We start from the raw sequence: 16,536 nt of genomic DNA, 5'->3' as shown, positions 1-16,536 counted from the left end.
TAATCTAGTTTAAATTAGTAAAATTAAGACTTTTATGTATCATAAATTTCTTTGGAAATTATACATGTGCACTGTATACTATATATTTTGTATTTAACGAATGTTTTCATGAGTTATCCACAAATTCGTAAGATAAAATTTTCAACTACCTCACAGGCACCAACAGCAAGGCAAACTACGCTTTGCATAGTTCAAGGGATCTACAGTGTATTAGTTCATGGTCAAAATACCATCTACTGATGTGAGAAGACAGTAACAGCCACTTCTGCTGTTCATATTTCTTCTGAAGAGTAAAACATCTAGTCACCAGAAAAAATGAAAAATTATTTTCTATCATCATGCATTACAGAGAGGATGGAGTTATTTATTAGCATTATAATACATATTCATATATGGCACGAAGAACACCTTTATTTCTCCACGTGATTTTCATAATTCTGCTGCACTCTCAGTAACTGTTCTCTTTCCTCCCTCAAACTCCCTTCCCACCTTACTGCTGCAAAGCCACGCTGAGATGCTGTGAACCAGGAGAAGCAAAGAATCCTAAGAATGACGAAATGGTCAATGGCTGTGCTCGGTGCCAAGTGCTCGCTCAGAAGAAATGTTAAGAGAGAAACTGGCCACAGTTTATGATGCCACATAATAGTAGAAATTTAGTCATTAGCAGCCAAGATCAGACAAATTCAGCCTTTAGATAAAAGGCCTATGTTTTGAATAGTAGGGGAAAATTGCAAGCACTATCCACAGTTTCTCTGTTCATAATTATGTTAAAAAATTTAAGACATGAAATTTTAATGCTCACTTAAATGTGCTCATTTAAACTCAAGACTTCAGCTATTTGCTACATATACACAGATCAATCCTCCAATATTAATTATTTTTTAAATTGTAAACTGTTCAAATACTTTTAAAATGTATTTCAAATTTTTAGAATTTTTATAGGTTATATTAAGGTATCAGAATTTTTAATAATAGACTGCAACTGTAAGTGGACTGCAAATTTTTCACAACCTCATCTTTTCTGAAATAAATTTAGTGTTTCATAAAACACATAAAAATACTGCATCTAATTAAGTAAATACTACAGATAGATCTAAAGTCTAAACAAATGTTTATCAACAAAATTTAGGGCCCTATTGAACCAAGAATAGAACTGCTCAGACTGTTTCAATGACCTCGCCTTTTCTAGTCAAAAGCTGTTTAATTTGAAAATAATTATTCTTTGAGAGACACATATTGGATGGAAGTGTGAATCTCAGCATATTTGAAAGAACAGCAGCCACCCATCCACAGGAGTTCCTATGTGATTATTGGAAATTAAAGTTTGCCTTACAGCCTTCAAGTTTTTTGTACCCCAGTGTTTTTAGTATGGTTAGGCACACCTTTCTCCCAGAAACCTTCAGTGTTCTCAAGAGTTTGAGCTTTACTGTCAAAGTACAGTCAACGTTCAAACTAATTTTGCTGCCTAGGAAGAGAGTTTATACAATTAAAGCAGCTCTGATGACACATTTGTTAAAAAAGATAAAGCTTCCAGCAGGGGTCAGTCTCAGAAGAGCAGTTGTTGGGAATAAATGAATAAAAGGGGAGAACATAATACAGACCTGTTAATCTCCTTTCAATTCCTATTAGCTCATTAGATTCCCTTCACTTTCAATGCTGAAACATGTGGATATATAACATTTCATTAATACAGGTGATGAGGTAGTTGGGGTGACTTCACTTAGAAACTATAAAAATGGTGCTGAATGCAAGAACAGTAATTGTGTAAAATAAACTTTGAATATTTATGAAGTACCTTTAATAGAGACAATCCCATAGTAACATTAGACTTTTATTATTTTAATTTATTAACTGTAATGTATGCATGCACAGTCTAGTTCCGCCTTAGATATGACCTAACACTTTTTCCTGTGATGTTAGTAACTGGAAGAGTTCGTCTTAACTTTATTGTGACTATTTTATGAATTCATACTTAAAACACAGAGCCAGAAGTCTATTGATTTATAAAAATGAAAGTTCCACATAGGGACTTGTGTCAGCCTGTTAGTTGCAAATGCCCAAATAAGTGCTAAGGTCTAGAAACATGGTGTTCCTGCAATTGCAAACTGCTTCTCTGGAAGAACCACCCAAACCAGCTGACCCTGTAGACTGGAAGCCTAATTCAGACTTAAAGTCCAACAGTTGTTTTTCTGAGGTGCCTTGGGGAAGTCAATTCTATAGCATATCTGCCCTGTAATGAAACAAGGAATAGAAGACGAGGGAGTAAAGAGCTGTCTATTGATTGTTGCAGTGTTTAACGGGACACACACTGTAGTCCTCTGGATTGAAGTTCTCTAAGCTCAAAAAAACCCACATCACAGGAAAAACATCTCTCTAAATTCCTACTCATGTAAAAACCTACTGTCAACTCCCCTCCCATTTTATATATGGCTGGATTAGCTTTTTTGACTTTTTAGTGGTTAACTATTGCACTAAAGCTGCCCAGAAAAGACATATCCCATTTGCAGTAGATATAGTTAATGAAATAGATAATATTCAATCAGCACGGTCAAAACACTAAATAATTCAATTCAAGCTTTCTAAAGACCATTAGCATATTTTAACTTTCAACAACACCAACATTATTTGGTATCAACCCATTTATTGCGTAATGCCTTGAAATCCCTTTTGCTCATGCATTTCCATGTACACTCTACCCTTTCTTCTTTTAGTGGTGTAGTCTAAATGGTACTGAAAGATTAAAACCATGAATTACTATAATTTTAACATTCCAATAGTTATATTACTTTTTATAATTTCATTGTTCTATGCACTGATGGCCAATACAAAGGAAGATTTAATTCCAGGGGTAATCTATCATGTTGTAAATGAAATTTTTTCCCATGCATCAAGAATAAATCTCATCACCTTACTATCTTTCAAGGCATCACCCCTCCTAATGACAAAATGATTTACTGACTTGGCTGAACTATTTTTCTTCTAAAAATTTAGAGCCATCAGAAATATTTAATGACTCGATTTGAAGTTCTGAAATAGAAGCACACTGAAAGAATATTAAAATGCTGGTATTCCCCCAAGAATTAACAACTGTCAAATCAGTAGGTTCTTAAGTTGAAAACATTGTGTCCATTTCAATTGTGAATTTGCAAGTAAACACTGTAAAACAAATGTGTCTTATTTCTGAAGAAGCATGAAAGCACCATGCTCCTTTTGGACTGCAAGATTTTCCAAGGCTTAATAATTATGAAACCTCCACATTCTTTTCACTTCAAAAGCTAATAATGTATGAGAGGTAACCCCTCTCTTTCAGGAACTACTGGCTGTAATTTAGAGTGATGTGAAAGATAATTCTGACATTGATTTAACTATTACAGCACTAAAATAAGGCTTATATGCTTTGCCATAGCATTTGTAATGGAGAAATGCCCCACTTTCCAAGATGTGTCACACAAAGCAAGATACGTAACACATCTTTAGTCTCAACATGGCAGAGCAAATCATATCCAAATGTTGTATCTAGGACTCCTTGCCTGATAAAACTTGATCCAACTACAAATAAAATTATTACCTATTTACCTGCATCAACACTCTTAAACAGGAATTCAAAATATACACTCATAATACCATTCTTGTTGGGATATCTTTTCTAGGCAGCATAGTTGCAGCTGACAAGTGTTAGCCTATACCTGAAAGAAAAAATACACAAAACATAAACTCCAAAACCCTACTACCCATTTTTCTTTAAACCTACCAACTTCTACATCTGGGAAGAGGGGCCATATAGGACTAAAAATAATGTGTTTGGAAATATCTGAGAAATGTAGCAGCATTTCTATTGCAGAATATTTCAAGCAAATATCAAAATACATTAGTGTAAAAAAAATTGAACAGTAGGTAAAAGATGCATTAGAGGAACAAATCAAACAGAAATCAAGTGTTTTTTTCTGTATATATATATATGTATGTATAGGTTCACTTAAACAAAACCCCCAGCTAGAATTAATGATTGTGTATACCTAAGCACTTTTAAAAATCAGAAATAGTAAAATGGATCATCTCTTTTCACTAGATAAGATGAAAATATCAGCAAAGAATTCAATTTTTATTGAACTATTTATGTGTGAAGCATCTTATGCATACATGCATTCTCCAGAACCAATATAATCATGTGTATATTTACGCGACTTTATGCTACTGACAACATATTTGATCAGCTCAAGGTTCAATCACAACAAACTTCACAGCTGGTAGCTTGAAAATAACAGAACAGATAGAAAATCAAAAAACATGCTTGAGGGCATGGGACTTGGATATTAAAACAGTGAGATAAAATACATCTTCTTATGAAGTTTTAGTGATCACCAATTTTGCACAACATCCTTTACTACAAAAGGGAAAAATTCTGAAACAATAATAATGGCAATACTGCAATCCATTTTTCATGAACTTCAGTGGTACACTTCTCAGAAACTAGCATAAGACAGTGTTAGAACAGTTAAAGGATTGTTGACAGTGTGAAAAAGTGTGAAAAGAATTTTGGGACGTGGCCAGTGACTCTAAAAAGCTCACTCTGACTGATCTGCAGCTTCCTGAACGCTGAAAAAAACCAGTTAAGTTCTTGCAGACACCCTTTAGCATTTGGATGCAACGAAGTTCCTTTGGTAGCTGTCTATTGCCTGTCCTGGTTACACGCCACTAGAATTTTGCTTTTTGTCAGTTGCAGGAAATAGTCATAGCATTATGAGCACACTCTAAATTGTCTGTGGCTGTTGAAGCCATTGAGGCAACATAAACTCCAGTATCCTACCCAATCTTGTGGCATATGTCAGGCTTTTTCAGGAAGGAGGTCACCAGCTCAGCACTACAGGAGCTCTGGTTATAGATAGGAGCAACCAAAATTCAAACACTTGGAGTTACCTTTCTACTCGAGTACGCAACTGGCTTACACCAAAAAACAAAGACTACTGTTCATTCTAGAGCCTGCTCAAACCTTGCTCTTTGAATTCATACAAAATATATTGAATCTACTGTTGATTTCACTACTGTGTTGTGATAAATATGCTTTACTATTTTATTTCTTTTCAAAATGTTTTTGATTTGAACCCAAAATTTTTATCCAAAACATTATTATAATACAGGTTCTCTATTAATGTATAATTTTGCATACTTTTGCAACATCCTTTATTTTTGGTCACTAGTGAACAAACTGAGATTTCCTACATTCCTTTTCAAATTTACCAGCTTATAATAGCGGCAAAGGCAAAACATAATTCAGTATCTTTTTTGCATAATTCTGGTCTTATTCTATGTGATATAATTCAAAATACGTCATAATTCAAAAATAAGTAATTTTTTTACATAGAGAAAGATAGGAATATGTGCCAGGTTATCTACAATATGTATCTTTTGATAAAGAAAGTATGGTCTTATTTAGGGAGTTAATAAAACCCATTTAAATATTTCCTTAAATACACAGGGAAATTTTTGCTCCACTGAGATGAGGAAAAGAAAGAAATAATATTCTAGACTGACTTGAAATTTTTTTCCTATGGTTTCCTTATTTTGAAAAAATGATAGATTTCTAATTGCAAGTCAAACTGTGACCTTTTCTCCTGTGTATTTTTAATGTTTATAAGGAGGTTGGATTCAATTTTTCCAAAAATATTCTCACCTTTCACACCATAAAAGGCATAATATTAAAACCCAAAACCAATAAACAAAGGATCCCATAAACCACCCTAGAGTCCTTCTGGTTTGTTGTTTTTTTTATTTTGCCTTTCAGTGCCTTCACAAATTTTTAATGCTGGCTGTAACAAAAACAAAAAGACCACAAAAAAACAAAACAAAAAAAACCAAACCAAAACAAAAATTCACAAACTGTTTCAATTCCCAACCCTTCGTTGTACCACAACAGCATTAGTTCAATTAATTCTGGGACCAGTTGTTCATACCAGAAAAGAAAAATTACTATCCCTGCACCTTCAGTTAAGAGAAATAGTTTTTCTATCTTTGGCTAATTGGCTACAACAAAAAAGCTATTGGCTTTACTTATTGGCATAATGTATCTTGATATCATAGGAAAATGCAGGCAGGACTGGACATCAGGCAGTTCCTAGTCCAAGCTCCTGCTCCAAGCTGGCTCGGCTGTGAGACCAGGCTTGGGTGCCCAGGGCTTTGCCTAGTGGGGCCTTGAACACTTCAGAGAACATAGCCAGCACAGGATCTCTGAACAACCCAGAGCAGTGCCTGGTTGTCCTCAGAGAGGAGAAAATGATCCTCCTTCTATCCATTCTAAACCTCTTGTTTCAATTCATGGCTGTTCACCTGAGTTCCTGCCTCTGCACCTCAATTTGCCAGCACATCTGCCCCGGCAGCAGTTTCAAGCCAAATTTTCCTAACCCACTCTTGAAAAGTTCACTTCCTCAATCTCATTAGTTCTCTGCATGATTCTCACGTCAGTGAGGCTGTTTGCAGGAAATCCAATAAAGGCACTGTTACATATCATGGAGTTCAGTTTCAGATTAACACACCCAGCACCTGTTGTCTACATGCAAGAAAGATATTTAAGTTTGCTGTTACCTAGCCAGGTAAGGCCAGCTCAGTTGGCTTCAGAGGTCCCTTGGAACATTCTTTCCTGGCTCCAGCAAGCCCATTAGGAGGTTGCAGGTCTCCTACAGGTCCTGTATCATATTTATCTATTCCACATGGCTGTCTCAAGTACACTACCACATTTTGAATGGTCCTAGAGGCATACAAAGGTGTCAGTCATTTGAAGCTGTAGGAGATGGATATTTGAATCATTCTTTTCGCCAGACTACCATGAAAACATATAGTACATGGATTATATGAAAATATAGACACCTAGCAAACATTTAGACACCAACATACACTTGCATTGAAGTGTCCTCATTACAAACTAAAACGCAGCCAGAGCTTAAGGTCACAGCAGATTATTACAGCTCATTAAATGAAATGCCAGCGCTATGTGGTATGGGTGAGAACCATGAAATGGTGTCACCATACATTGGGAAGCAGTTTCTTCACAATTTGTCTCAGGCTTTCAATCATATACACATTTATGACAGAAGTTCCATGTGAGAGAGTAACAATATTCTTCTACTCCTTTCTTACTCCTTCATCTGAGGAAGACTACTAATTAAAAAGCAACAACAAATGAAGGCCAAACATGGTGTGTGTGGTAGAAGAGATGAGAGGTAGAACCCAAATCCTATATAATCTCTAATTCCTTCTTTCTGTGACTGTAATGACACCATGTTGCCCAGTAAAATGTCAAAAATAACATACAGAGCTACCATGTACCTTTTGAGAAACGAGATAAACTGAGTTCTCAAATATTCAGGGTTTCCATACATCATGGAAAACTAAAAGGGCCTTCTAGAATTCTTTCTCTTAAGAATACAGAGGTTTTTGTCTTTTGTAGCTTTGAATTACCACGGCAGCCTTAAAAAGCTTGACCTTAAAAAGCTCCAGCTAAATTCAGTAACTTATACTGATGCTTCTCTTATTTTTTCTGTAAAATTTCCATGTGAATTGAAAAAGTACACTAATAATACTGAATTCTACCCTGCAGATGTGGACAAAGGAAGAAAAAGAATGAACATTCTAGAATTTTAAGTAAATATTATAATGTTGTCAAAAGCAGAAAATATTCCTGAGACACAGCCTGCTCTTTCTGCTGGTCCCATAGTGTTATTGTTGGGTTTATTTTCTAGTGTGGTGGTAGTGTTGTTGTTGTTGTTGTTTTTTCTAGCTTTTGATTTGTACTTCTCCTAATGTTTTTCTCAACTTAGTCTGTTTTTCTCAGCAGGATAATCTTTATACCCCAGATAGATGCCTAATTCTGCCCTACACAACCTTATGGCTTCTTTTCAGATCAAATGATGCAAAACACAAACAGCCAAACTACACAGAGGGGCAAGCTGAGGTTGAAGGATTGCTTTGATACTACTAGAGGTACAATGTTGTGAAAGTATTCACATAATGCTTTGATTAAATTCCTTTAAAAGAATGTTCATGAATTATTCAATCGATTAAAACTGCAACAATTCATTTGAACAATATTGCAAAATAAATTCTTTATTAGAGAATCCAAACTACCTCTGGCTATAAGTATTCTGAAGCAATCTGAATGAATTCCTAGGTTATCCTAAATATTGCTCTGTGAAAAAAATTTGTTGTGTTCTTTTGTCTATATCTAGGCCAATACAATTAATAGGTAATAAAGGTAATTAAAGGTAATACTCCATTGTCTTTCTGATAATTGTGGGGTAGTCCAAATCTACAAGTTAGCTATTGCTGGAGAAGAATCCCATCGTCTTCCTATGAAAAACACAGTTTTTCTGAAAGTAAAATTTTACCTAAAGCATAAATTTATAGAAATTGTGTAGTGAACACCATGAACAACACTGTGGGATTACTTTATTAGAGGAAGGTTTCATTTCATAAATGAATAAAGCTATTTTTCATTTTTATATTTTGCAAAATATTTGTTTATGGCAAACTGTCATTTGTATTCAGATTCAGAATGTAGAAACTACAGTGATGGTTCCTTGGAAATGCTTAAAATAGATAAGATGGATTGACTGATTGCATATTCCTTTGAATTATTGTGAAAGTACCAGATCTATCTAAATCATGCCATGAAAAAAAGTGGAGTTAGAAGTTATGTAACTTCAAGTTGCTATAAATTGCTTCTTGTTGAAAGCTATATAAAACATTTTCAAATCTGTCATGTTCCACCTCTTCTGCTTAAAAAACTAAATCCAAGTGAAAATGGCCAAGAAAAGTATGAATCAGGCTTATGTTGTTAAGTTGGAGCAAAAGCTTGTCACCATCAAGACTGGATACTCTTTAGCCATTAAATCAAGAATCTGGTCCATTTTTATGTCCAGGATGTATTTTTTACAGTAGGACACTGTATTTTATTAGGTTAGCTAAACCAGTGTAGCTAAATAAGCAACAAAAACCAGATAAGACATACTTCTCACAGACACACTGTCATCATTTTTCATTTAATCCAAGTTTGATTCTTGAATACAGATTTTATCTATCTTCTTTCTGTTGCTGATATTCCCACGTGCTCTCAGAACAAGTTATCTGACAAAGCAGCCAAGAAAATGCATTTTCTACTTCTCCTCCAACAGCAGCATGCAAGATGACTGTGCAGCAACAGCATCCCAGAGAACATGCTCTACAATGTCTGATCTGACCTCCAGACTTTGCCAGAAAAGAGTCTCACATCAAGGACCAGTCTGACCTACCACAAAGCAGGAGGAATGCAGTACAAAGAGAGCATGAAGGAGTCAGAAACTGCTTTGGCACTGTACAGAAGAAACCAGCACAGCAGACAGCAGAAGATAATACAGAGCTTCGAGCTGTGGGGCAGCATCCAGAAGCTGCTTTTGCTAGTCCTCAGAGTAATCACTATAGCCAGTAGAAACTGCAAAACCATTGACATCGAGATGAAAACCCTTCTCTTCTGGCCTAAAATATGTATTGAATCCGAGAAAGGAATTGTTTTCCCCTCATTTGGCTATATATATATATATATATACACACACACACATATGAGTTTTTTACTGGTAGTTAAACTTTAAATCTTTTCAGAGTTTCACTGGGACCAGAAACTGAAACTACTTCAAGTGAGGCTTTGAAAGAGGGCTTCCAGAAAAGGCACTCATCATTTTCAGGGCAGAATACACATCTGCAAATAAAAACTTGTTTACTGGCAGAGCTCCCTTCGTCAATTAAACACAGTGGCAAAACAAAATAACAAGGGGTCATGGCAGAATTAGAGTTAATATGTTTAAAGTGTGTATCACTCATCACTGAGTACCACTTGATGATTATACCTTATTTTGTACTCTGAAAAACAACAGCCTCCTACAGTAACAAACACAATTATAAGACAGATACCATTTATCCCAGGAAACCTATCTGCTACTTAAAAAAATACTAAAAAGGAAAAACAACCCCTTGTGGTGAAATTAGCTGAAATTAGCTCTGATGATGATCTGTTCTTTAAATTGGGAAAGAAAAAAGGATGTTTTTGTTCAGCATGATTTATTTTTAGACTGGCAAAGACACAATGGTAAACAGAACCGGAGCTCTGTGGGCACCTTCTGAGGTTAAATTACCTTTCATGCCATTTGCACAGAAGACTGTTCTCAAGCAGCTTGAGCAGATGGTCGGGACACCATCGTCCGTTTACTTGTATCCACAAAGATAAACGATTGCTCTTTGAAATCCTGAACAATATGGCCCTTGTGATGCTTTAGGCTGCCAGGGAGAAAACAAACAAACAAACAAATATAAATTTAGCTGAGGAGAACAATAGTGTTTCGATTGATAAAATTTCATTTTAAAAAACAAGTACATATAGAATAATAGAATTTTTTAGATTATAAAAGATATCTAAAATCATCAAGTCCAAATATTAACCTAACAATGCTGAGTCCACCACAAAATCATGTCCCCAGGTGCCACATGTCGTTAATACCTCCAGGTATGGTTAATTCACAACTTCCCTGGACAGGCTGTTCCAACATTTGACAATCCTTTCCATTAAGATACTCTTCCTTAAAGCCAATCAAAGCCTTCCTTTGCACTACATGAGGCCATTTCCTCTGGTCCCATTGCTTGTTACACGGGAGAAGAGACTGACCCTCACCTTTCTACAAACTCTTGTCAGGTAGAGAGAGAGGGGTTCCTCTCTGAGCCTCCCTTTCTACAGACTAAACACTCCCAGTTCCCTCAGCTGCTTCTCACAGGAATTGTGCTCCAGACCCTTCACCAGCTCTGTTGCCCCTCCCTGGACACTTTCCAGCACCTCAATGTCTTTCTTGTAGGAGGGACCCAAAACTGAACACAGCACTTGAGGTGCAGCCTCACCAGTGCCCAGCACAAGGGGACAATCCCTGCCCGGGCCCTGCTGGCCACACTATTGCTGACACAGGCCAGGATGCCACTGGCCTTCTTGGCCACCTGGGCACTGCTGGCTCTTGTTTGGCTGCTGTCATCCAACATTCTCAGGTTTTTTTCCACTGGGCAGTTTTCCAACCACTCTTCCCAAGGCTGTAGCACTGCATGGGGTTGTTGTGACCCAAGTGCAGGACCCGGCACTTGGCCTTGTAGAGCCTCATACTATTGGCCTTAGCCCAAAATATCAGTAATCTGTGACAATTTCACTAAATGCACGCAATTTGTTCCTGAATACTTAGCAAAGTAGGGGATGCAGGGAAAAACAAATTATACACAGTAACTCTGACTGAAATAAGAATCTACCAGGTCCGCACAACTGCTTCTTCTGGATACAACACTTTCTGAAGCACACTGCCAAGTAACAACTCGTTCTGCCTACTGCACCAGTGAGGTAACCAGAGAAATTCAGAATCATGCCAGAACAAACAATGGCCAGGACACAGTGATTCACCTGAGTATTGGTTGAGAAGGTAATTTTGGTTGTTTAAAGAACTTCCTAAATTTCCTCGAGAGAAGCCCTGGTTAAAGATACCCAATGTGAGCATTTTGCCAACAAGCATTTTGCCAAAAAAGGCACTTTCATTATTAGAATTATTTACTAGTAAGAGAGATGAGTTTAAAGGGTTGGAGACAGCATGTACAACTATGGAGAAAATTCTAAAATCTTAGAAACAGTCTTTAGGATTCAGGAGTGAAGTGAGCAGATATTGGTCTTTGGACTTGCAACTAATAATTGCACAGCCTGTCAATCTTAAAAGCTCCCAAAAAGAAAAGAAAAAGCAAGGTTGCTGAATATGGAAAGAATCGCATGGAATCAGTGAAGGTGCCTAGACATGAACTTCAATACACACAGCAAAATAAGACAGAATGGGGTTCAGAAAATAACAGTGAAATTAGAAAACTATGACTCACCAGCCACTCAACATCCTGAAGACAGCAGGTATTGCAAAGCCTTTAATTAACTAAAGTTTCATATAAAGATGTATAGTTGTTTCCGAAATAACTGCTTATTTAAATAATGACACAACAAATAAAATTCATATCCTCTATCTAATACCACACACTCTACAGCAAAAGCAAGTAAACAGCAGATATATTTCTCCCTTTCTCATTTCAATCATAAAATCACTTGTTTTAATATCTTTTTGCTGTGATGCTGGCATATTCAGTGTGCCAACAATAAATGCACCATTTAGACATTTAGGACACTTGTCAGATTCTTAGAAATTGTTAACACTCATTGGAGTAAGGAAAAAAAGGAAAAGACAGGTTGAGATAAATGTCAAATAATAGCATCCAGCAACACAAAGCAATATGTTCTGATATTGAGGATTAATTATAGCTCAAAGAAGAAGAAATCATTGGGAAATAATGGAAACACAAAGAAGGACTTAATAAAAAATTAGGTTAAAAAGTTAGGAAATGAGAAAAGTTTGATTTTGTATAGGAATAAAAGAGAAATAAAACGGGAAGCATTTTCCTCTTTGCCTTTGAAAAGGAAGGAAACCCCAAAGTGTGTTTGTCCTAAATATTAGGGTCTCATGCCAATGTCATTTCCATCAAAAATAAAGTCAAGGCCTTTCTTCCCCTGAGAGAGCATTCTCTATGCCTTAATTCCACCTTTTTTTTTTTTTTTTTCCCACAAAATTAAAGGGAAGGCCACTGTCCCTCAGCTGTTTGCCTCCCCTTAACATCCCCAGATATATTTTCTGATTTGCAAATAAAGTATAATGGAAGTAATGACTACGCTCATGAACATAGAATCATAGGATCACTTAAGCTGGAGAAGACCTTAAGATCCTTGAGTCCAACTATAAATCTAGCACTATCCACCACTAAACCATGTCTCCAAGTGTCACCTTCATTTAATGTGAACTTTGTATCTCAGAGAATAAGCAGGAAATTCAACCATCCATCTCTCAGTAAACCATCAGTACATCTTCCAAAATCAGAGGACTTCATCAAGAAGTTATCTCCATTATTACAAACTGAACATTATTTTTTCCTCATGAAATAACTGATAAGTTTTAAAAATAGTCCAATATCTTTATATGAAAAGAAGTTAAAAGTTAGTCTGTGAGAAACGTAATAAAGATATCCCTAACCTCAAAAATAGCACATTTTCACTGAAAAAAACCCACAGAAGTATATTTCTTGCTGTTAAGTTAAAAAAAAAAAAAAAAACAACAAACCAACCAACCAACCAAAAAACCCAAAAAAACCCCCACTGAATAATACAAAGGCAGCTGCATTTTGCATTGTGATCAGATATCCTGTTTGAATGATATCAGTTAAAAAGAATGTGACATTTTATAGGAAATACAGTAAATCAACATTATTTACAAATGTGCTATTTGAAATGCATTTTACATAACTTCTGTTACGAGGAATATGAATATTTCTGCTTAACTCTCTCCAGACATGAAATTTCTGAAAAATGTATCAACAAAATGAATTTGAAATTGCTGTGAATAAGAATTCAGCAAAACAAATGAAATTTCACTTTGTTTTGTTGCCCTTACTGCGGGCTAACAAGTGCCATGAAGGGTAGATGGATAAAAGCAATAAACTCAGAGAAAAGAAAGTGCACACATGTATAGATGGATTTTTAAGAAAGCCAGGATGAAAACCCAGGTGCAGAAAGTTTTATAGTTAAAACCACTAGCATTTTCTTTCCCTTTTTGAATAAAGCAGAAACAATTTCCTCCACACAAATTATCTCCTAGATCCTCTTGTGAGCTAGGCCATAATTAACGTACAGTAACAATTCTTTAGCTGCTGCAAAATCTGAGACACAGATTTAGGCTGTCTTTCCCTTTATACAATTGGGCATCTACATGTTCTGATTACCAAAGATAGTTTCCTTTCTGCAGGTTTAGAAGTGCAAGAGGCCCCAGTGGGAAAGTCAGGAAGGTGTTCCCATCTCTCCATTATGCAGTAAGTTAAACTGATCACTATTTATGGGGAGGGAATATGCTGCATATGTTCAGAAATAAGACTCAATAAAAACATGGAGATAAAAAAACAACTTTAGTTGTAACTGCTGTACAGCTGCTGATTCCAACAGGAATTTCTCTGTTAACTCCTTTCATAGTGCATTTCATTTCTGGGTCAATACAAACGTTGCAGAGGAATTCAGTGAGATTACTGAAATCTCCCATATCTTCCAAGGAGCTGAGGATACAGCATGCATTATTCCATAATCACAGGAGGACGTTAACACAAAATGGAAAAGCTGTGTTTAGTCTCAGTACCATAAGTGACCAGCCTGAAATACATTTCTAACAGACAACTAGTCTAAATGAGGCATGTTAGAGGTAAAATAGTTTAGGAGAAAAATGCCAATCAGAGAAGCAGGTAAATGTCAGGCAAATGACGATTTGGTGCTGAAATTAGTAATACTTGCCTGTTAAATCTTTCAGAAAATGGTTTATGAAGTTTTCAGCTAAAATGTATCCACAGATTCAACCTCGGTTTTACAAATGTATGAACTGAGAAGGCTACTTGAAACCACATGATTACAGAGCTGTAGTTATTTCTTAATTCTGAAGTCTTTCTTCCATTAAATGTAGAGCTAGAAGATGTCAATCTCCGCTATAACTCAGAGGAAAAATAGATATCCATGTCAGTGGGAGATGGAATGAGCTCCACAATAACATGGACTGATCACAGAACATTCCTTTAAGATCAAATAAAAACCTCTCCCTGAGCAACCAATGCCATGGTTGTTAATAAAATACTGGCTTCAGACTTGCTGAAACTAGTACACCAAGAATTCAGACTGTTTGACACAGGATTTTATAGTGGTAAATGAAATGGGAGCTTTCAAGTATAATATACATTACTAAGGATAGAAATATTTCAGTTTAAATAAAAAATAATACCATGACATATTTGGAACAATTTTTCACTTTTTAACATGCATGTCTTTTAGACACTTGGCAGAAATCATGCCCATTTAGGCAAGGTTAGGATTTCATTACCCAAGCTGCATCACCTTAGGAAATACAGCAAACTAATACCCAAGCCCAAACAAATTCTAGTCAAGTACATAAAGACTCTAAAGTGAATAAAATTTTGTGATTGTGTCTAAGAAAGTATAAAATGCTTGATTATCTACTATTTCCTACATTGTGCAGACACATTTACTTTGTGCAGAATGGGTGCTAAAAGAGCTACCAAATCAAAAGGACTATGCTTCACAACACTTTTTACAGGTTAAAGCAATAAAGAAAGTAAAAAGAAATTCCTAAGATATCAGTAAATGGTGAAATCACATGCCTTTCAAGAAGTACCAGAAATGCAGGTCAGTGTAACCTGCAATTTTATAAACTGTGGTAAATAAGAGTGAGTTTCAGAATGTCTTTTCCAAATGTACACCTCTGAAAGTTTTTAATTGCACTGCCAAGACCACTAAGCTTCCAAGAATTCGTTTCAGAATGCCTGTGATTTCTGCTTGCCCCTATTCTTTTGTAACTTTCATCAGAATAAAGGTCTGTTTTCAATCCTTTCGTGCTGGGAAGCAAAGTCTTCATTAAATTTACAGACCCACTGATGGCAGGCTCCACTGAACACAGGCCTTACTGACTCAGTCAATATTCTGGACACCCAAAAACTTTCGCGCGACTAGCTGGACTCCAAATAACTTCAGTACTCTTAACCTGGAGGTCCCTAAAGCCTGAGCAGTTACACTTCATCTGCAGGCGGGAGGCAGTACAGAAACAAGATCCACTTGAGGAAAGACAAAGCAACTCTCCTCTACTTGGAGCATTTGCAGACCAAGTGATAGTAACCACCTCTTTGACCATCGAAGTGGGCAGACCTGAAGTGAGATATTCTGAGAGACTGTGGAACCTTCACTTCTGGAGATACTCAAAACTAAAGGAACAAGGCTTTCAGCGACCTGATCCAACTTTTAAGTCATCCTTGTGATCCAGATGTCCCTTTAAAACTAAACAACCATTTTGATCTGTGCAAAACTACTTTTTCCTCAGCTGAACTACAACAACATCCAGATGACAAGGCAGGAATTTGACTTGCTCTATTTCAGGCAGAGCAAGGGAAGCTGAACCAGGGTGTTCCAAATTATCTGAATTGTTTTGCAATGGCCATAGGAGAATAGCACCTCATCTTTATGATTCGTAAAGACAATAGCTCCCTCAGTGCTATGAAATCCTTAACTCCCAGCTCATGCTGCTGTATTGAGTACAAAGAAGGAGTGCTAACAGGCAAAACCCCCAAAAAATCACCCCTGTAGTTACCTGCCAAATCACAGCTTTCCTTTGAGGTCTCCCATCTCACTAATGATGAGGCTGACTTGGCTTTGCATACGAGATAGCAAAGAAACAGCCTGAGGTGATACTGAAGTGCAAAACAGAGCAAATTAAACTGGTTGTCTTCCTGTTTTACAACCAGCTGCAATTACCTTACTGGGTAGTTGCCATCCAAAGAAAACTGTGAACCACGCAAATGGGGATAATTTCATTGACATGCACAGAGTGAACCTTTCCCCAGGTGTAATTTAAGGAGTCCTTA

The 16,536-nt window shown here is 36.4% G+C and overlaps 1 protein-coding gene across 2 annotated transcripts in view; it reads right to left on the bottom strand.

Moving 5' to 3' along the window:
* The window catches only part of DLGAP1 (DLG associated protein 1), a 399,114-nt gene that overhangs the window by 308,629 nt on the left and 73,949 nt on the right, over positions 1 to 16,536 (bottom strand). For both annotated transcript variants that reach the window (XM_066329466.1, XM_066329484.1), the window contains exon 2: positions 10,158 to 10,299. The gene's annotated coding sequence lies outside the window, so the exon portion shown is untranslated. The remainder of the gene's footprint in view (positions 1 to 10,157; positions 10,300 to 16,536) is intronic.

The sequence above is a fragment of the Sylvia atricapilla genome, chromosome 1, assembly GCF_009819655.1.
Source record: "Sylvia atricapilla isolate bSylAtr1 chromosome 1, bSylAtr1.pri, whole genome shotgun sequence".
In the NCBI taxonomy this organism is placed as follows: domain Eukaryota; kingdom Metazoa; phylum Chordata; class Aves; order Passeriformes; family Sylviidae; genus Sylvia; species Sylvia atricapilla.
This window is presented reverse-complemented; position numbering and strand designations above follow the sequence as displayed.